The following is a 22681-nucleotide window of genomic DNA, read 5'->3' as shown; positions in this document are numbered from 1 at the left end:
ACTATTGCTTACAATTTTCAAATTTCACACACAGTTACACATATCATAGATGAAAGCAGGATTTAAACCAAAAAAAAAGTTTTTGTGGCAAAGTAGACAAAACCAGATATTACTGACTTCAAGAGAATATTTTCCTTGTTGTGAGGACCTCAGACATTTAATGCCCAAATGAGGCCTCATGAAGGATTTACTGTTTTTTCTGAGTCCACTAGATGGCGGCGTCATTAATAAAAGGTTCAAAGTAAACTGAAGTACATAGATGAAAGCAGGTTTTTAAAAAAAATCTAACTTTTTGTGGCAAAGTGGACAAAGCCAGATATGACTTACTTTAAGAGAATATAATCCTTGTTGTGAGGACCTCAGACATTTGATGGCCAAATGAGGCCTCATGAAGGATTTACTGTTTTTTCTGAGTCCACTAGATGGTGGTATCATTACAAAAAGGTTCAAAGTAAACTGAAGTGTATAGATAAAAGCAGGTCTTTAAAAAAAATCAAACTTTTGTGGCAAAGTGGACAAAGCCAGATATGACTTACTTTAAGAGCATACAAGCCTTGTTGTGAGGACCTCAGACAATTAATGGCCAAATGAGGCCTCATGAATGATTTACTGTTTTTCTGAGCCCACTAGATGGCAGTATCATTTTTTTAAAAAAAGGTTCTAAGTAAACTGAAGTGCAGTGCATATTGAAGCCTCTTTTTTTAGATTGCACCATCCAATGGGTGAGAAAAAAAAAGTATGTGTTTCATGAGGTCTCATATGGTCATCACTGCCAGACACCCAAAACCATGATAGATGACCTGCATGCTCTGAACTACATTGTAGTGCATATTGAGAGCTACAATAAAAAACAATGAATACAAATTGTACGATAAAGAAAATATTTCTTCAACAGTAGCCAGAGGTTATTAAGTTTCAAAGTTAGTTTTCAAATGGTGATACAAGCATCAAATTCAGCAGAAATACACCTTAAACATGACACTTTTGAAAAAAAATGACTGGCCACTTGAATTTTCAATAGGCAGCTAGGTAGAGGTCAATTTAAGAATTACACAGGGGTCAAAATTTAAAAATGCTCCAATCAAATTGAAAACTGCACCACATTACTTGTCTGATCATAAAGATTCCAAAAATATATAGTTTGGACTATCTATGACTGATGTTATGGAGTTATGGGGTAAAAACAGCAAGAATGGTGACAAAGGTCAATTTCAGTTTGTACAGGGGTCAAAAGTTAAAGTGGCTCCAATTTTGGTAAAAAGTGTTGCAAATTATTGGTTGAGCTAATAGGATTAATAAATGGAATAGTTTTGACAGTGTTGAATGCTTGGTCTCCAAAGTAAAGGTCAAACAAGGTCAATGTCCATTGGATTCTGTGACATGTGACATATGTTACCCTGTAACATGCAAGCACGACACATGATGCAAACTGTTACTTTTTAAAACCTGAGAAGCTGAAAGGGTTTAGCCATGCTAATGCTTTCATCTTGCTCAGACATGCTTCAGTGACTACGTATCTGCTAATTGTTGTGAGGACCTCAGACATTTAATGGCCAAATGAGGCCTCATGAAGGATTTACTGTTTTTTCTGAGTCCACTAGATGGCGGTGTCATTAAAAAAGGTTCAAAGTAAACTGAAGTGCATAGATGAAAGCAGGTTTTTAAAACAAATCTAACTTTTTTGTGGCAAAGTGGACAAAGCCAGATATGACTTACTTTAAGAGAGAGTATGTCGTTAAAAATTCGGGGGGGGGGGGGGGGGGGGTGCTCAGAAGTGTGTGTACTCGTAAGATGTACCACATTACTCAATGACAAGATGAAGTGGATGTGCTTCTTATTTTGTCTGACCAACAGTCGCAAGTATCAACGTATTTAATTTCCAAAGACAGGAAACAGACCATCAAAGTGGAAAAGCTAATGATGAGTGTTTAATCAATTAATCTTAATTTTTCAGACTGACTCATCGCTCCAGCACCAATGTGACACGTGTCTAATTAACACCACGCAGGAGACACTTTTTCTCCACACCAAGGAGCCACTGTGGAGACAGTGTATGGCTTCTTGAACAGTCTTTCACCCTCGGGTGTTCAGGGTCACCGCGGTGGTCCTACTCTCGACATGCCGAGTGTAGAGTGTAAAGTCTGTCTGTCAGTGAGGCCTCCAGGTGCCTGAGGAGGCTACACGGGTCCTGGTCCAATCCCGGCCTAGCTTTGGTGTGCGTCTCCGTGTCGAGCAGCTCCTGGCCGACCTGGCCCAGCAGCAGGCAGTGGAAGTCCTCTCTGTCCAGGAGCCGATGCATGTTCTGGAGAAAGAAACCTTCACAAAACCTGCAGAGGTCATCTGCATGGTGATGCTGTCAAAACACAAACAACAGCACGATAAAAGAAGAAGGAACAGCTGCAAGAACTCATCTAATTTCAGTCTACAATCTAATATTGTTTGTTTGTTTTGTTGTTTGTTGCTTGTTAAACATCCTCAAATTCATACAGAAAGGAAAGAAGGCTGAACGACTTAGTTTAGACGAAGGCCTTGTGTCCATGTAACTTTTTTTTTCTCTTTTCTTGCAGATGCACATGGGATTTGTTTCTTTCATTCATTCATTTACAGCCCCTTATCTGGGTCCGAGGTGCAGTGCAGCAGACCAAGCAGTCAACCTACACTTCCCTATCCTCTGCCAAATCCAGGGCAATCCCGAGGTGTTCCTAAGCCAGCTGGGAAATATAAACGCTCCAGTGTGTCCTGAGTCTTCCCAGGGATCTCCTCCCAGTTGGATGTGCCTGGAAGACCAGGGGGCATTCTCATCGAAAGGAGCCAGCTGAACCACCTCAGCTGGCTCCTTTCGATGAGAAGAAACAGAAGTCCAGCTTCTCAACCTGTCCAGGAATGTAAGCCCAGATACAACAGAAGAATCTCATTTCTGCCGCTTGTGTCTGTGATCTTACTCATTCAGTCATTTCTCAAAGTTCATGCCCATATACAGGAGCGTAAAAAGACTGGTGCATTGAGAGGCTCGCCCTCCAGCTCAGCTCCTTCTTTACCACGTCTAAATCATCATCGTATAAACCGGGTACTTGTACTCGCTGGACTAAAGCAAAAGTCTCAATGCTTTTGTCTGGTTTTCTATGGTTTTCCCATCTCATCAGAAATCTACAGAACAGACATCAGATTTATCTACAGACAGAAAAAAATATCTGACTTATGTACAGACATGGACAGACAGACATATTTCTCTGCAAACACACCACATCACATTTATCAATATCTGCAGACAGGTCACATCAAATTTATCAACAGACAGCACGTGTCAGTGTTGTGCTGGCTGTGTGTGTGTGTGTGTGTGTGTGTGTGTGTGTGTGTGTGTGTGTGTGTGTGTGTGTGTGTGTGTGTGTGTGTGTGTGTGTGTGTGTGTGTGTGTGTGTGTGTGTGTGTGTGTGTTGTCATATGCACCCCCTTCAGCTTCACCGCTCCTCTTTTTTTTTTTTTACTCAGCTTCAATTTATTAATTTATATAGCGCCATCTCATGACAGAATCGCCCCAAGGCGCTTCACATAACACACAATTTATAACAACAGAGTAAATTTAAGATCAAAAAGGGCACGATAAAAATAGGGAGGGGTGTATATTCAAAAAATTTGGAACTCTGTAAATGTTTGCATGGAATATCAATCAATCAATCAACTTTTTTTTATATAGCGCCAAATCACAACAAACAGTTGCCCCAAGGCGCTTTATATTGTAAGGCAAGGCCATACAACAATCATGAAAAACCCCAACGGTCAAAACGACCCCCTGTGAGCAAGCACTTGGCAACAGTGGGAAGGAAAAACTCCCTCTTAACAGGAAGAAACCTCCAGCAGAACCAGGCTCAGGGAGGGGCAGTCTTCTGCTGAGACTGGTTGGGGCTGAATATGGAAATATACACGGAATAAACTATAGCAGGATAAATTATGGGTCATTTGTTTCCAAAAACCCATATGAATAGAGCCAGTGAAGATATCGGGTTAAAAAATCACCAAAAATATTGACAAAAATGTCATATCTTGAGAACCGCTGCACCTAGAGACTTGAAACTTTGGCTCCAAATGTTGCTTGACCCCAAGTTTGTATTCAACTTCTATAGTAAAAATAAGCCTATCTGGTGTTTTTTTAAGAGTAATTGACAAAAAAACTAATTTCAGTACATATGTTACGATCAATTGTAACAAACAAAATCTATGTAGTTTTTATTTCAGGAACATCAGTTGAGTATAATCATCACATGTAAAGAATGACATGGCCACAATGAACTAATTATAAGCAACAGAGTGGTTTTCTACGTCAACAGCACATATACGACACACGCGTTACTTGAAATTTTCAAACGCTCCGTCCATATGGGTTTTTGGAACCAAATGACCCAAAAATTATACTGTTATGGATTATTCCATGTATATTTCCATATTTCATGCAAACATTCATAGATTTCAAAACATTTTGAAATAACTCCCCTCCATAATAAAAAGGTAAAACACTAGAATAAAAAGACATTCAAATCAAATCAGTTTTATTTATATAGCACCAAATCACAACAAACAGTTGCCCCAAGGCACTTTATATTGTAAGGCAAAGCCATACAATAATTACGGAAAAACCCCAACGGTCAAAACGACCCCCTGTGAGCAAGCACTTGGCGACAGTGGGAAGGAAAATCTCCCTTTTAACAGGAAGAAACCTCCAGCAGAACCAGGCTCAGGGAGGGGCAGTCTTCTGCTGGGACTGGTTGGGGCTGAGGGAGAGAACCAGGAAAAAGACATGCTGTGGAGGGGAGCAGAGATCAATCACTAATGATTAAATGCAGAGTGGTGCATACAGAGCAAAAAGAGAAAGAAACAGTGCATCATGGGAACTCCCCAGCAGTATAAGTCTACAGCAGCATAACTAAGGGATGGTTCAGGGTCACCTGATCCAGCCCTAACTATAAGAAGAATCGGAGAGAAAGAGTCTAACCAAATACCGGCATCACTGAAAGCAGCCAAAGAGAACGATATGTCTTTGGGATGGTTATGAGTAATTTTTTCTCTAATAGTTCAAATTTTATTAGCAAAGAAAGTCATGAAGTCATTACTAGTTAAAGTTAAAGGAATACTTGGCTCAATAGAGCTCTGACTCTTTGTCAGCCTGGCTACAGTGCTGAAAAGAAACCTGGGGTTGTTCTTATTTTCTTCAATTATTGATGAGTAGTAAGATAAAAAATGAGGTGGGCTTCATAGATAATTGGCAAAGCTTCTGGGGAAAACCTGGTCTTGTTAGGAGAGACGGCATCCATCCCACTTTGGATGGAGCAGCTCTCATTTCTAGAAATCTGGCCAATTTTCTTAAATCCTCCAAACCGTGACTATCCAGGGTTGGGACCAGGAAGCAGAGTTGTAGTCTTACACACCTCTCTGCAGCTTCTCTCCCCCTGCCATCCCCTCATTACCCCATCCCCGTAGAGACGGTGCCTGCTCCCAGACTACCAATAACCAGCAAAAATCTATTTAAGCATAAAAATTCAAAAAGAAAAAATAATATAGCACCTTCAACTGCACCACAGACTAAAACAGTTAAATGTGGTCTATTAAACATTAGGTCTCTCTCTTCTAAGTCCCTGTTGGTAAATGATATAATAATTGATCAACATATTGATTTATTCTGCCTAACAGAAACCTGGTTACAGCAGGATGAATATGTTAGTTTAAATGAGTCAACACCCCGGAGTCACACTAACTGTCAGAATGCTCGTAGCACGGGCCGGGGCGGAGGATTAGCAGCAATCTTCCATTCCAGCTTATTAATTAATCAAAAACCCAGACAGAGCTTTAATTCATTTGAAAGCTTGTCTCTTAGTCTTGTCCATCCAAATTGGAAGTCCCAAAAACCAGTTTTATTTGTTATTATCTATCGTCCACCTGGTCGTTACTGTGAGTTTCTCTGTGAATTTTCAGACCTTTTGTCTGACTTAGTGCTTAGCTCAGATAAGATAATTATAGTGGGCGATTTTAACATCCACACAGATGCTGAGAATGACAGCCTCAACACTGCATTTAATCTATTATTAGACTCTATTGGCTTTGCTCAAAAAGTAAATGAGTCCACCCACCACTTTAATCATATCTTAGATCTTGTTCTGACTTATGGTATGGAAATAGAAGACTTAACAGTATTCCCTGAAAACTCCCTTCTGTCTGATCATTTCTTAATAACATTTACATTTACTCTGATGGACTACCCAGCAGTAGGGAATAAGTTTCATTACACTAGAAGTCTTTCAGAAAGCGCTGTAACTAGGTTTAAGGATATGATTCCTTCTTTATGTTCTCTAATGCCATATAACAACACAGTGCAGAGTAGCTACCTAAACTCTGTAAGGGAGATAGAGTATCTCGTCAATAGTTTTACATCCTCATTGAAGACAACTTTGGATGCTGTAGCTCCTCTGAAAAAGAGAGCTTTAAATCAGAAGTGTCTGACTCCGTGGTATAACTCACAAACTCGTAGCTTAAAGCAGATAACCCGTAAGTTGGAGAGGAAATGGCATCTCACTAATTTAGAAGATCTTCACTTAGCCTGGAAAAAGAGTCTGTTGCTCTATAAAAAAGCCCTCCGTAAAGCTAGGACATCTTTCTACTCATCACTAATTGAAGAAAATAAGAACAACCCCAGGTTTCTTTTCAGCACTGTAGCCAGGCTGACAAAGAGTCAGAGCTCTATTGAGCTGAGTATTCCATTAACTTTAACTAGTAATGACTTCATGACTTTCTTTGCTAACAAAATTTTAACTATTAGAGAAAAAATTACTCATAACCATCCCAAAGACGTATCGTTATCTTTGGCTGCTTTCAGTGATGCCGGTATTTGGTTAGACTCTTTCTCTCCAATTGTTCTGTCTGAGTTATTTTCATTAGTTACTTCATCCAAACCATCAACATGTTTATTAGACCCCATTCCTACCAGGCTGCTCAAGGAAGCCCTACCATTATTTAATGCTTCGATCTTAAATATGATCAATCTATCTTTGTTAGTTGGCTATGTACCACAGGCTTTTAAGGTGGCAGTAATTAAACCATTACTTAAAAAGCCATCACTTGACCCAGCTATCTTAGCTAATTATAAGCCAATCTCCAACCTTCCTTTTCTCTCAAAAATTCTTGAAAGGGTAGTTGTAAAACAGCTAACTGATCATCTGCAGAGGAATGGTCTATTTGAAGAGTTTCAGTCAGGTTTTAGAATTCATCATAGTACAGAAACAGCATTAGTGAAGGTTACAAATGATCTTCTTATGGCCTCGGACAGTGGACTCATCTCTGTGCTTGTTCTGTTAGACCTCAGTGCTGCTTTTGATACTGTTGACCATAAAATTTTATTACAGAGATTAGAGCATGCCATAGGTATTAAAGGCACTGCGCTGCGGTGGTTTGAATCATATTTGTCTAATAGATTACAATTTGTTCATGTAAATGGGGAATCTTCTTCACAGACTAAAGTTAATTATGGAGTTCCACAAGGTTCTGTGCTAGGACCAATTTTATTCACTTTATATATGCTTCCCTTAGGCAGTATTATTAGACGGTATTGCTTAAATTTTCATTGTTACGCAGATGATACCCAGCTTTATCTATCCATGAAGCCAGAGGACACACACCAATTAGCTAAACTGCAGGATTGTCTTACAGACATAAAGACATGGATGACCTCTAATTTCCTGCTTTTAAACTCAGATAAAACTGAAGTTATTGTACTTGGCCCCACAAATCTTAGAAACATGGTGTCTAACCAGATCCTTACTCTGGATGGCATTACCCTGACCTCTAGTAATACTGTGAGAAATCTTGGAGTCATTTTTGATCAGGATATGTCATTCAAAGCGCATATTAAACAAATATGTAGGACTGCTTTTTTGCATTTACGCAATATCTCTAAAATCAGAAAGGTCTTGTCTCAGAGTGATGCTGAAAAACTAATTCATGCATTTATTTCCTCTAGGCTGGACTATTGTAATTCATTATTATCAGGTTGTCCTAAAAGTTCCCTAAAAAGCCTTCAGTTAATTCAAAATGCTGCAGCTAGAGTACTGACGGGGACTAGAAGGAGAGAGCATATCTCACCTATATTGGCCTCTCTTCATTGGCTTCCTGTTAATTCTAGAATAGAATTTAAAATTCTTCTTCTTACTTATAAGGTTTTGAATAATCAGGTCCCATCTTATCTTAGGGACCTCGTAGTACCATATCACCCCAATACAGCGCTTCGCTCTCAGACTGCAGGCTTACTTGTAGTTCCTAGGGTTTGTAAGAGTAGAATGGGAAGCAGAGCCTTCAGCTTTCAGGCTCCTCTCCTGTGGAACCAGCTCCCAATTCAGATCAGGGAGACAGACACCCTCTCTACTTTTAAGATTAGGCTTAAAACTTTCCTTTTTGCTAAAGCTTATAGTTAGGGATGGATCAGGTGACCCTGAACCATCCCTTAGTTATGCTGCTATAGACGTAGACTGCTGGGGGGTTCCCATGATGCACTGTTTCTTTCTCTTTTTGCTCTGTATGCACCACTCTGCATTTAATCATTAGTGATCGATCTCTGCTCCCCTCCACAGCATGTCTTTTTCCTGGTTCTCTCCCTCAGCCCCAACCAGTCCCAGCAGAAGACTGCCCCTCCCTGAGCCTGGTTCTGCTGGAGGTTTCTTCCTGTTAAAAGGGAGTTTTTCCTTCCCACTGTAGCCAAGTGCTTGCTCACAGGGGGTCGTTTTGACCGTTGGGGTTTTACATAATTATTGTATGGCCTTGCCTTACAATATAAAGCGCCTTGGGGCAACTGTTTGTTGTGATTTGGCGCTATATAAAAAAAATTGATTGATTGATTGATTGATTGATTGATGTCCTAGCTTTACGGAGGGCTTTTTTTATAGAGCAACAGACTCTTTTTCCAGGCTAAGTGAAGATCTTCTAAATTAGTGAGACGCCATTTCCTCTCCAACGTACGGGTTATCTGCTTTAAGCTGCGAGTTTGTGAGTTATACCACGGAGTCAGGCACTTCTGATTTAAGGCTCTCTTTTTCAGAGGAGCTACAGCATCCAGAGTTGTCCTCAATGATGATATAAAACTATTGACGAGATAATTACGGTGCCTGCTCCCAGACCACCAATAACCAGCAAAAATGTATTTAAGCATAAAAGTTCAAAAAGAAAAAATAATATAGCACCTTCAACTGCACCACAGACTAAAAGGGTTAAATGTGGTCTATTAAACATTAGGTCTCTCTCTTCTAAGTCCCTGTTAGTGTTGTATGGCTGGGGGGGCCTGGCTGCTGGTTTGTTTGCCTTTTGTGTTTCCTCCCAGGTGGCGTGCATTTGGGACTGAGTGGCTGTGTTGCTGAGGCTGTTAGGAGGACTTCACCCTGATCACCTGCGACTCGTCAGGACTCACAGCTGAGGTGCATCTGGAGGGATTGGAGTATGTTGGCATTTAAGACTGAAGTGCACAGTGTGCATTTGCGAGAGACTCGACCTTGTGACCAGACGGGTGAGATCGTCGTCTTGGGAGCCATCTCATCAGCAGCGGACGCTGAGAATGTCCAGGTTTGATGCACGGTCTGTGAAAGAGGAGAGGGTGAGGTCTCACGCTCGTCAGCACACTTCCTGAGGTACGTTGGATTTTGTGACTAACAGTTATACAGTCAGTAAATGTGGTGTCCCTCACACCTTATTGTATTGAGCTGTATGTTAGTCATGTATCAGCTTCCACTGCGGTGGTGATTTGTGAACGGGATGTTCCATGCCTGCAGGTTGGAAGCTGATCAGTAATCAAGCCAGGAAGTGTTTGCTGTTTGTACACCTTTAAGTGTTCTGTGTGTAGAGTGTGGACTCACATAATGGTTCCTTCTTTCACAGACTCGGTTGTTGCGGCCACCTGGGGGGTGTCGGCGGGGTCCTTGGGTCCGAAACAGCTTCTGGCTCCGGACCATTAGCGCTGCTGGGAGCGCACCACGCCAGACCGCACCTTTTATTATTATTATGATCACTGTTATGTATTAAATTCAGTTAGCCTTTGTACCGTGCTCTGCTTATTTCATACTGGGTCCTTCAAACGCTGGTCGGTTCTCCGAGCTGCGTCCGACACATAACAGTTAGTAAATGATATAATAATTGATCAACATATTGATTTATTCTGCCTTACAGAAACCTGGTTACAGCAGGATGAATATGTTAGTTTAAATGAGTCAACACCACCGAGTCACACTAACTGCCAGAACGCTCATAGCATGGGCCGAGGCGGATGATTAGCAGCAATCTTCCATTCCAGCTTATTAATTAATCCAAAACCCAGACAGAGCTTTAATTCATTTGAAAGCTTGACTCTTAGTCTTGTCCATCCAAATTGGAAGTCCCAAAAACCAGTTTTATTTGTTATTATCTATCGTCCACCTGGTCGTTACTGTGAGTTTCTCTGTGAATTTTCAGACCTTTTGTCTGACTTAGTGCTTAGCTCAGATAAGATAATTATAGTGGGTGATTTTAACATCCACACAGATGCTGAGAATGACAGCCTCAACACTGCATTTAATCTATTGTTAGACTCGATTGGCTTTGCTCAAAATGTAAATGAGTCCACCCACCACTTTAATCATACCTTAGATCTTGTTCTGACTTATGGTATGGAAATTGAAGACTTAACAGTATTCCCTGAAAACCCCCTTCTGTCTGATCATTTCTTAATAACATTTACATTTACTCTGATGGACTACCCAGCAGTGGGGAATAAGTTTCATTACACTAGAAGTCTTTCAGAAAGCGCTGTAACTAGGTTTAAGGATATGATTCATTCTTTATGTTCTCCAATGCCATATACCAACACAGGGCAGAGTAGCTACCTAAACTCTGTAAGTGAGATAGATTATCAAATCAAATCAAATCAACTTTATTTACATAGCACCAAATCACAACAAACAGCTGCCCCAAGGCGCGTTATATTGTAAGGCAAGGCCATACAATAATTACGGAAAAACCCCATCGGTCAAAAAGACCCCCTGTGAGCAAGCACTTGGCGACAGTGGGAAGGAAAAACTCCCTTTTAACAGGAAGAAACCTCCAGCAGAACCAGGCTCAGGGAGGGGCAGTCTTCTGCTGGGACTGGTTGGGGCTGAGGGAGAGAACCAGGAAAAAGACATGCTGTGGAAGAGAGCAGAGATCAATCACTAATGATTAAATGCAGAGTGGTGCATACAGAGCAAAAAGAGAAAGAAACACTCAGTGCATCATGGGAACCCCCCAGCAGTATAAGTCTATAGCAGCACAACTAAGGGATGGTTCAGGGTCACCTGATCCAGCCCTAACTATAAGCTTTAGCAAAAAGGAAAGTTTTAAGCCTAATCTTAAAAGTAGAGAGGGTGTCTGTCTCCCTGATCTGAATTGGGAGCTGGTTCCAGAGGAGAGGAGCCTGAAAGCTGAAGGCTCTGCCTCCCATTCTACTCTTACAAACCCTAGGAACTACAAGTAAGCCTGCAGTCTGAGAGCGAAGCGCTCTATTGGGGTGATATGGTACTATGAGGTCCCTAAGATAAGATGGGTCCTGATTATTCAAAACCTTATAAGTAAGAAGAAGAATTTTAAATTCTATTCTAGAATTAACAGGAAGCCAATGAAGAGAGGCCAATATGGGTGAGATATGCTCTCTCCTTCTAGTCCCTGTCAGTACTCTAGCTGCAGCATTTTGAATTAACTGAAGGCTTTTCACAGAACTTTTAGGACAACCTGATAATAATGAATTACAATAGTCCAGCCTAGAGGAAATAAATGCATGAATTAGTTTTTCAGCATCACTCTGAGACATCAAAAATGACTCCAAGATTTCTCACAGTATTACTAGAGGTCAGGGTAATGCCATCCAGAGTAAGGATCTGGTTAGACACCATGTTTCTAAGATTTGTGGGGCCAAGTACAATAACTTCAGTTTTATCTGAGTTTAAAAGCAGGAAATTAGAGGTCATCCATGTCTTTATGTCTGTAAGACAATCCTGCAGTTTAGCTAATTGGTGTGTGTCCTCTGGCTTCATGGATAGATAAAGCTGGGTATCATCTGCATAACAATGAAAATTTAAGCAATGCTGTCTAATAATACTGCCTAAGGGAAACATGTATAAAGTGAATAAAATTGGTCCTAGCACAGAACCTTATGGAACTCCATAATTAACCTTAGTCTGTGAAGAAGATTCCCCATTTACATGAACAAATTGTAGTCTATTAGAAAAATATGATTCAAACCACAGCAGCGCAGTGCCTTTAATACCTATGGCATGCTCTAATCTCTGTAATAAAATTTTATGGTCAACAGTATCAAAAGCAGCACTGACGTCTAACAGAACAAGCACAGAGATGAGTCCACTGTCTGAGGCCATAAGAAGATCATTTGTAACCTTCACTAATGCTGTTTCTGTACTATGATGGATTCTAAAACCTGACTGAAACGCTTCAAATAGACCATTCTTCTGCAGATGATCAGTTAGCTGTTTTACAACTACCCTTTCAAGAATTTTTGAGAGAAAAGGAAGATTGGAGATTGGCCTATAATTAGCTAAGATAGCTGGGTCAAGTGATGGCTTTTTAAGTAATGGTTTAATTACTGCCACCTTAAAAGCCTGTGGTACATAGCCAACTAATAAAGATAGATTGATCATATTTAAGATCGAAGCATTAATTAATGGTAGGACTTCCTTGAGCAGTCTGGTAGGAATGGGGTCTAATAGACATGTTGATGGTTTGGAGGAAGTAACTAATGAAAATAACTCAGAACAATCGGAGAGAAAGACTCTAACCAAATACCGGCATCACTGAAAGCAGCCAAAGATAACGATATGTCTTTGGGATGGTTATGAGTATTTTTTTCTCTAATAGTTAGAATTTTATTAGCAAAGAAAGTCATGAAGTCATTACTAGTTAAAGTTAAAGGAATACTCAGCTCAATAGAGCTCTGACTCTTTGTCAGCCTGGCTACAGTGCTGAAAAGAAACCTGGGGTTGTTCTTATTTTCTTCAATTAGTGATGAGTAGTAAGATGTCCTAGCTTTACGGAGGGCTTTTTTATAGAGCAACAGACTCTTTTTCCAGGCTAAGTGAAGATCTTCTAAATTAGTGAGACGCCATTTCCTCTCCAACTTACAGGTTATCTGCTTTAAGCTGCGAGTTTGTGAGTAATACCACGGAGTCAGGCACTTCTGATTTAAGGCTCTTGTTTTCAGAGGAGCTAAAGCATCCAAAGTTGTCTTCAATGAGGATGTAAAACTATTGACGAGATACTCTATCTCACTCACAGAGTTTAGGTAGCTACTCGATTGGCTTTGCTCAAAATGTAAATGAGTCCACCCATCACTTTAATCATACCTTAGATCTTGTTCTGACTTATGGTATGGAAATAGAAGACTTAACAGTATTCCCTGAAAACCCCCTTCTGTCTGATCATTTCTTAATAACATTTACATTTACTCTGATGGACTACCCAGCAGTGGGGAATAAGTTTCATTACACTAGAAGTCTTTCAGAAAGTGCTGTAACTAGGTTTAAGGATATGATTCCTTCTTTATGTTCTCTAATGCCATATACCAACACAGTGCAGAGTAGCTACCTAAACTCTGTGAGTGAGATAGAGTATCTCGTCAATAGTTTGACATCATCATTGAAGACAACTTTGGATGCTTTAGCTCCTCTGAAAAAGAGAGCCTTAAATCAGAAGTGCCTGACTCCGTGGTATAACTCACAAACTCGCAGCTTAAAGCAGATAACCCGTAAGTTGGAGAGGAAATGGCGTCTCACTAATTTAGAAGATCTTCACTTAGCCTGGAAAAAGAGTCTGTTGCTCTATAAAAAAAATAAAAAATAAATAATAAAAAAAATAAAATAAGAACAACCCCAGGTTTCTTTTCAGCACTGTAGCCAGGCTGACAAAGAGTCAGAGCTCTATTGAGCCGAGTATTCCTTTAACTTTAACTAGTAATGACTTCATTACTTTCTTTGCTAATAAAATTCTAACTATTAGAGAAAAAATTACTCATAACCATCCCAAAGACATATCGTTATCTTTGGCTGCTTTCAGTGATGCCGGTATTTGGTTAGACTCTTTCTCTCCAATTGTTCTGAGTTATTTTCATTAGTTACTTCCTCCAAACTATCAACATGTCTATTAGACCCCATTCCTACCAGGCTGCTCAAGGAAGCCCTACCATTAATTAATGCTTCGATCTTAAATATGATCAATCTATCTTTATTAGTTGGCTATGTACCACAGGCTTTTAAGGTGGCAGTAACCATTACTTAAAAAGCCATCACTTGACCCAGCTATCTTATCTGAGCTAAGCACTAAGTCAGACAAAAGGTCCGAAAATTCACAGAGAAACTCACAGTAACGACCAGGTGGACAATAGATAACAACAAATAAAACTGGTTTTTGGGACTTCCAATTTGGATGGACAAGACTAAGAGACAAGCTTTCAAATGAATTAAAGCTCTGTCTGGGTTTTTGATTAATTAATAAGCTGGAGTGGAAGATTGCTGCTAATCCTCCGCTTTGGCCCGTGCTACGAGCGTTCTGGCAGTTAGTGTGACTCGGGGGTGTTGACTCATTTATAGGCCAATCTCCAACCTTCCTTTTCTCTCAAAAATTCTTGAAAGGGTAGTTGTAAAACAGCTAACTGATCATCTGCAGAGGAATGGTCTATTTGAAGAGTTTCAGTCAGGGTTTAGAATTCATCATAGTACAGAAACAGCATTAGTGAAGGTTACAAATGATCTTCTTATGGCCTCAGACAGTGGACTCATCTCTGTGCTTGTTCTGTTAGACCTCAGTGCTGCTTTTGATGCTGTTGACCATAAAATTTTATTACAGAGATTAGAGCATGCCATAGGTATTAAAGGCACTGCGCTGCAGTGGTTTGAATCATATTTATCTAATAGATTACAATTTGTTCATGTAATTGGGGAATCGTCTTCACAGACTAAGGTTAATTATGGAGTTCCACAAGGTTCTGTGCTAGGACCAATTTTATTCACTTTATACATGCTTCCCTTAGGCAGTATTATTAGACGGCATTGCTTAAATTTTCATTGTTACGCAGATGATACCCAGCTTTATCTATCCATGAAGCCAGAGGACACACAGCAATTAGCTAAACTGCAGGATTGTCTTACAGACATAAAGACATGGATGACCTCTAATTTCCTTCTTTTAAACTCAGATAAAACTGAAGTTATTGTACTTGGCCCCACAAATCTTAGAAACATGGTGTCTAACCAGATCCTTACTCTGGATGGCATTACCCTGACCTCTAGTAATACTGTCAGAAATCTTGGAGTCATTTTTGATCAGGATGTGTCATTCAATGCGCATATTAAACAAATATGTAGGACTGCTTTTTTGCATTTACACAATATCTCTAAAATGAGAAAGGTCTTGTCTCAGAGTGATGCTGAAAAACGTAATTTGTTTCCGTAATTATTGTATGGCCTTGCCTTACAATATAAAGTGCCTTGGGGCAACTGTTTGTTGTGATTTGGCGCTATATAAATAAAATTGATTGATTGATTGACTCATTTAAACTAACATATTCATCCTGCTGTAACCAGGTTTCTGTAAGGCAGAATAAATCAGTATGTTGATCAATTATTATATCATTTACTAACAGGGACTTCAAAGAGAGAGATCTAATGTTTAATAATGCCTTAATGAAGCCAAAACAGAGTGTATTCTGTTTGGAGCTAAAACTAACTCTGATCCAGATCTTCGCTCCCTGGCTCCTTATCGTAGGGCTGTGGTAAGGAACCTTGGTGTGCGGTTTGACGACTGTTTAAATTTGAGAAACAAATTGACAGTGTAGTAAGAGCCAGTTTTTTCCAGCTGAGACTCCTGGCAAAAGTCAAACCCTTTCTAAGCCAAAAGGACCTTGAAAAGGCTATGCATGCTTTTATCAGCTCCCGGATTGACTATTGCAATGCACTTTATGTTGGTATCACTCAAGGCTCTCTAAACCGACTCCAACTGGTCCAGAATGCTGCTGCTCGCCTGTTGACCAATACCAGGAAGCACAGCCACATCACTCCTGTACTTTACTCCCTGCACTGGCTTCCAGTCTGTTTTAGAGTTGATTTTAAACTGTTAATGTTTGTTTTTAAAGCTGTAAATGGCATTGCACCTTCTTATTTATGTGACCTGTTAAAAACACACAACCCTGTCAGAGCACTTTGGTCTGCTGACCAAAACTTTCTTGAGGTTCCCAGGTCTAGGTGCAAACAATGGGGTGACCGTTCTTTTGCAGTAGCAGGTCCTAAGTTGTGGAATGCATTACCTCCTGAACTGAGGTCCATTAATAGCTTGCCTCTGTTTAAAGCTAAGTTAAAAACATACTTGTTCAGGGCAGCTTTTTGCACATAATTGCTTTGACACTTTTTTGTCTATTTTTATTCTATTTTGGATGCTCTTATTGTGTTTTATTGTGTTTTTTGTACTTTTCTTTTTATTTTATCTCTAGCTGGTGCTATTGGAAAGCACTTTGGTTCAGTGAAAACTGTTGTAAAGTGCCATAGAAATAAAACTTGATTGATTGATTGATTGATTTAATAGACCACATTTAACTGTTTTAGTCTGTGGTGCAGTTGAAGGTGCTATATTATTTTTTCTTTTTGAATTGTTATGCTTAAATAGATTTTTGCTGGTTATTGGTGGTCTGGGAGCAGGCACCGTCTCTACGGGGATGGGGTAATGAGGGGATGGCAGGGGGAGAGAAGCTGCAGAGAGGTGTGTAAGACTACAACTCTGCTTCCTGGTCCCAACCCTGGATAGTCACGGTTTGGAGGATTTAAGAAAATTAGCCAGATTTCTAGAAATGAGAGCTGCTCCATCCAAAGTGGGATGGATGCCGTCTCTCCTAACAAGACCAGGTTTCCCCCAGAAGCTTTGCCAATTATCTATGAAGCCCACCTCATTTTTTGGACACCACTCAGCCAGCCAGCAATTCAGGGAGAACACGCGGCTAAACATGTCACTCCCAGTCCGATTGGGGAGGGGCCCAGAGAAAACTACAGAGTCCGACATTGTTTTTGCAAAGTTACACACCGATTCAATGTTAATTTTAGTGACCTCCGATTGGCGTAACCGGGTGTCATTACTGCCAACGTGAATTACAATCTTGCCAAATTTACGCTTAGCCTTAGCCAGCAGTTTCAAATTTCCTTCAGTGTCAACTGCTCTGGCCCCCGGAAGACAATTGACTATGGTTGCTGGTGTCACTATCTTCACATTTCTCAAAACAGAGTCGACAATAACCAGAGTTTGTTCCTCGGCGGGTGTGTCGCCGAGTGGGGAAAAGCGGTTAGAGATGTGAACGGGTTGGCGGTGTACACGGGGCTTCTATTTAGGACTACGCTTCCTCCTCACAGTCACCCAGTCGGCCTGCTTTCCCTGCTGCTCGGGATCTGCCGGAGGGGAACTAACGGCGGCTAAGCTACCTTGGTCCGCACCGACTACAGGGGCCTGGCTAGCTGTAGGATTTTCCAAGGTGCGGAGCCGAGTCTCCAATTCGCGCAGCCTGGCCTCCAAAGCTACGAATAAGCTACACTTATTACAAGTACCATTACTGCTAAAGGAGGCCGAGGAATAACTAAACATTTCACACCCAGAGCAGAAAAGTGTGGGAGAGACAGGAGAAGCCACCATGCTAAACCAGCTAAGAGCTAGTAGCTGCGCTAAGCTAGCGGATTCCTAAAAACACACAAAGTAAATAATGTGTAAATAATTTAGAGGTGAATCAGCAGAGGGAGTGCTTTAGTTAAGGCACGTGAAGATTACACTGTGAAACAAATCGTTATCTACGAGGTCTATTAGATAAGAAACTGACACTTTTATTTTTTTTTTAACTATATGGATTTGATTGACGTGCGATTACACCAATCATGCTTGAACCCTCGTGCGCATGCGTGAGTTTTTTCACGCATGTCGGTGATGTCATTTCCCTGTGGGCAGGCCTTGAATGAGATGTGGTTCAGCCCTCTAGGCTGAATTCCTTTGTTTCACATGCTGCTCGAGACGGCGCACGTTGCTTTATCAAAATTTTTCTGGACCTGTGAGGAATATCCGAGTGGACACTATTCGAGAAATTTAGCTGGTTTTCGGTGAAACGTTTAACGGCTGATGAGAGATTTCTGTCACTTTAATGACTTCCCACGGAGCGGGACGTCGCGCAGCGCTTCCAGGCGCCATTGTCGGCCTGTTTTGACCTGAAAACATCCTAATTTAAGGCTTAATTCACTCAGGACGTCGTGAGAGAACAGAGAAGATTCAGAAGAGGCCGGCATGAGGACTTTACGCGGACATTCCACTGTTTAAGGACATTGCCCGTTAAGGTTTCCAACGGAGGTGTTTTTCCTGTCGCGACCCCCCACGGTCAGGTCCGGTCCGACATGCGACTCTGCCCGCACGTTCTTTCATTACAAAATGTCCGTTAACAATGGAATGTCCGAATAAACTCCTCATGGCGACTTCTTCTGAAAGTTCTCTGTTCTCTGACGACTTAATGGGTCAACAGAGCCTCAAATGTGGAAGTTTTCAACTTGAAACGGCGAGACGCTGCTGCCTCGAAGCACAGATCGCCGTCAGGCGCCGTGGGCCGTCCTTAAAGCAACACTACCAGACCAAAATCTCTCATCAGCCGTTAAAATGTTTACCGAAAACCAGCTGAATTTATCGAATGGTGTCCACTCAGTTGTGCCTTACAGTTTTTGAAAAAATTTTTATCAAACAAAGCAGCAGTCTCTGAGCCATTCCTAAACAATGAAAAAAACGACGAGAGGGTGGGCGACTCCTCACTCAAAGACTGCCCACAGGCGAATGACGTAACCGACAGGCGTGAAAAAACTCTTGCATGCCCACGAGGGTTCAAGCATGTCTGATGTAATCACACGTGATTCAAATCCATATGGTTTTTGAAAAAAATAATAAGGTCGGATACTTTTCTAACAGACCTCGTAGTTAACCAGATCAATCTAACTGCGCAGATTAAACAGCTAACAGATACAGCAAAACACCGCTGTGCTCCGGAATAGGAAGTGATACAATACCGCAGTGAGAGCCAACCACCAGTAGAGGCAGCCAATTACAAGACAAACATAAAAACAGAATAAATTAATGATAAGACAGTCTAAAAAAATGGGTCTTCAGTCTTGATTTAAAAGTCTCCACCGTGTCAGACCTTATAGCAAAAAAATGGGTCTTCAGTCTTGATTTAAAAGTCTCCACCGTCTCGGACTACCTTATAGCTGCAGGTAGATTGTTCCAGAGAGTAGGGCCACGGTAGGAGAAGGCTCTATACCCCACAGACTTCTTATTCACCCTTGGAACACACAGAAGCTCTGTAAACGGAAGGGCCGTGCCGGTACGTAGGGCTTGACCAAGTCCGCCCGGTAGGAAGGAGCCAGTCCATGAGCAATTTTATAGACCAGCAACAGGACTTTAAAATCCAATATGGCAGAAACCGGAAGCCAATGAGGAGATGCCAGAATGGGTGTAATGTGGTCAAACTTTCTACTTTGTGTCAAAAGTCTGGTAGCAGCATTCTGCACTAACTGAAGACCCTTAATCCTGGACTGCAGCAGACCAGAAAATAAAGCATTACAATAATCCAATCTGGAAGAGATAAATGCATGTATCAAAGTCTCAGCATCAGCCATCGACAGGATAGGACGAACTCTCCCTATGTTTCATAGATGGAAGAAAGCAGTCCTCCTAATATCTCAGTTTAATATTTTGGGAAGCATAGAATGTAATTTAGCAGAATTAAGTATGAGTGCTGATTTGGAGCAGAAGTGAAAGATTGTTGCAGTTCTTTCTGTTTTTCACTTGGCTCTTGTTGAGCTTTCAGACTGAATCTCTCCACTCAGTGTTCCTGGTGTCATTGTGTGTTTGTCGTACCTTGGCACTCTGATAGATGCTGACGACGTTGTCCGGACTCAGACTTTGGGACAGTTTGATCTCGCAGCACCTCTGCAGCCCTCTGAGCTGGAACAAAGTGGCCACCGGCAGCAGCTTCAAACAATTCAAACCAGATCAACATCAGAAATACCTCAATCAACTCTTGGAAATTATTTTGCTGAACAGCTCACACTTTGTTTGCCACTAACGTTCAAATGAATCAAAAGAAACTTGGGGTTTCTGATCAAAAGTTGCACTGGAGATCTTGTTGGCTTCCATCACAAGTCAATTCTTTTTCATCTGTTTGTGGACTTGCCAACCCCAAACAAATTTACAGTGTCATACTATGTGTATTTCTGAACTAGTCCAATACATGTTGGACTCCATGTCTGGTTAATAGGGTTCTAAAAAGGAAGTTTGCACCATGTGTTATACTTAGTTATCATGTTATGGGGTAACATATGTCACATGTCATAGAATCCAATGGCGGTCGACATTGTTTGACCTTTACTTTGCAGAACAAGCATTCATCACAGTCAAAATTATTCCATTTATTAATCCTATTAGCTCCAATAATTTGCACCACTTTTTACCAAAACTGGAGCAGCTTTAACTTTTGACACCTGTACAAACTGATATTGAACTTTGCCACCATTCTTGCTGTTTTTACCCCATAACTACAGAACATTCAGTCACAGATAGTCCAAACTATACCTTTATGGAATATTTATGATCTGACAAATTATGTGGCATAGCTTTCAATATGATTGAAGTATGTTTTAATTTTGATGCCTACCTGGCAATTCAAGTGGCCAATCATTTTTTTTTTTCAAAAGAGAAATGTCTAAGGAGTATTTGTGCCAAATTTGGTGCTTGTTTCAACATTTGAAAGATTCTTCTGTAAATATCTGCTGCACTACCAGCAAAACATCTATTGTCAAGTACAATACTGCCCTCTTGTGGGAAAAGTGATGACCCACTGACTAAAGGTGACATTTATATTAACTCGGCATAAAGCCATGAAGCATCATGAAAACATTAAGCGCCTCATTTACTGAAATCCCAGATAACACATGCCAAATGTCATGACCTTTCAAAAATGTTTTTGTTGGAGTGGACAATGATTTGCAAGTGATGTACGAAGAATAACTGCACAAATGACAGCAAGAGTTAATATGGTGTGGACACTCATACATTACTGCCACCAACCAAAGTGGAGGAGGTTGTGTTTTGCCCCTGTTTGTTTGTCTGTTTGTTTGTTAAAAGCCTGGAGCCCACAATTTTTCAAATCTTTATGAAATTTTTACTGAAGATTCAGATCCTCATACACAAGACCTGATTCAATGTTCAAGGTCATAGGTCAAAGGGCAAAGTGTGTTATGGATTTACCTACACTAACAGGTAGGTAAATTTTTTACCTAAATGTTTTTTAAAATTTTAAAATTTAAAGGTTTTTATTACAGAGATTAGAGCATGCCATAGGTATTAAAGGCACTGTGCTGCAGTGGTTTGAATCATATTTATCTAACAGATTACAATTTGTTCATGTAAATGGAGAATCTTCTTCACAGACTAAGGTTAATTATGGAGTTCCACAAGGTTCTGTGCTAGGACCAATTTTATTCACTTTCTACATGTTTCCCTTAGGCAGTATTATTAGACAGCATTGCTTAAATTTTCATTGTTACGCAGATGATACCCAGCTTTATCTATCCATGGAGCCAGAGGACACACACCAAATAGCTAAACTGCAGGATTGTCTTACAGACATAAAGACATGGATGACCTCTAATTTCCTGCTTTTAAACTCAGATAAAACTGAAGTTATTGTACTTGGCCCCACAAATCTTAGAAACATGGTGTCTAACCAGATCCTTACTCTGGATGGCATTACCCTGACCTCTAGTAATACTGTGAGAAATCTTGGAGTCATTTTTGATCAGGATATGTCATTCAATGTGCATATTAAACAAATATGTAGGACTGCTTTTTTGCTTTTGTGCAATATCTCTAAAATTAGAAAGGTCTTGTCTCAGAGTGATGCTGAAAATGTTATGTGTCGGACGCAGGACGGAGAACCGACCAGCGTTTGAAGGACCCAGTATGAAATAAGCAGAGCACGGTACAAAGGATAACAAAATTTAATAACATAACAGTGATGTGCAAAAGTATAACAAATTAGTGTGCGGACTGGCGAGGTGGATATACGGTGCGCTCCCAGCTGCACAAACGGTCCAGAGCCAGAAACAGTTCGGACCCAAGGACCCCGCCGACACCCCCCAGGTGGCCGCGACAAACCGAGTCTGTGAAAGAAGAAATCATCATGTGAGTCCACACTCCACACACAGAGAGACCACTCAAAGGTGTACACAAACAGCAAACACTTCCTGGCTTAATCACTAATCAGCTTCCCACCCTGCAGGCATGGAACACCCCGTTCACATTATCACTGCAGTGGAAGCTGATTAAACGACTAACATAACAGCTCAATATAATAAGGTGTGAGGGACACCACATTTACTGACTGTACAAATGTTAGTCACAAAACCTGACGTACCTCAGGAAGTGTGCTGACGAGCGTGAGACCTCACCCCCTCCTCTTTCACAGACCATGGCATCAAACCTGGACGTTCTCTGCATCCATAATGATGAGATGGCTCTCAAGACGATGATCTCACCCGTCTGGTCACAAGGTCGAGTCTCTGGCAAATACACACTGTGT

General features: G+C 40.8%; 1 pseudogene; it reads right to left on the bottom strand.

Annotated features, from left to right (window-relative positions):
- Window positions 1–1805: 1805 nt before the first annotated feature.
- The window catches only part of LOC117532330, an 83457-nt pseudogene continuing 62581 nt past the window's right edge, over window positions 1806–22681 (bottom strand).

Source organism: Thalassophryne amazonica, chromosome 2 (assembly GCF_902500255.1).
Source record: "Thalassophryne amazonica chromosome 2, fThaAma1.1, whole genome shotgun sequence".
Taxonomy (NCBI): Eukaryota; Metazoa; Chordata; class Actinopteri; order Batrachoidiformes; family Batrachoididae; genus Thalassophryne; species Thalassophryne amazonica.
Note: the sequence above shows the minus strand (reverse complement) of the source record. Positions and strands in the feature narration are given on the sequence as shown.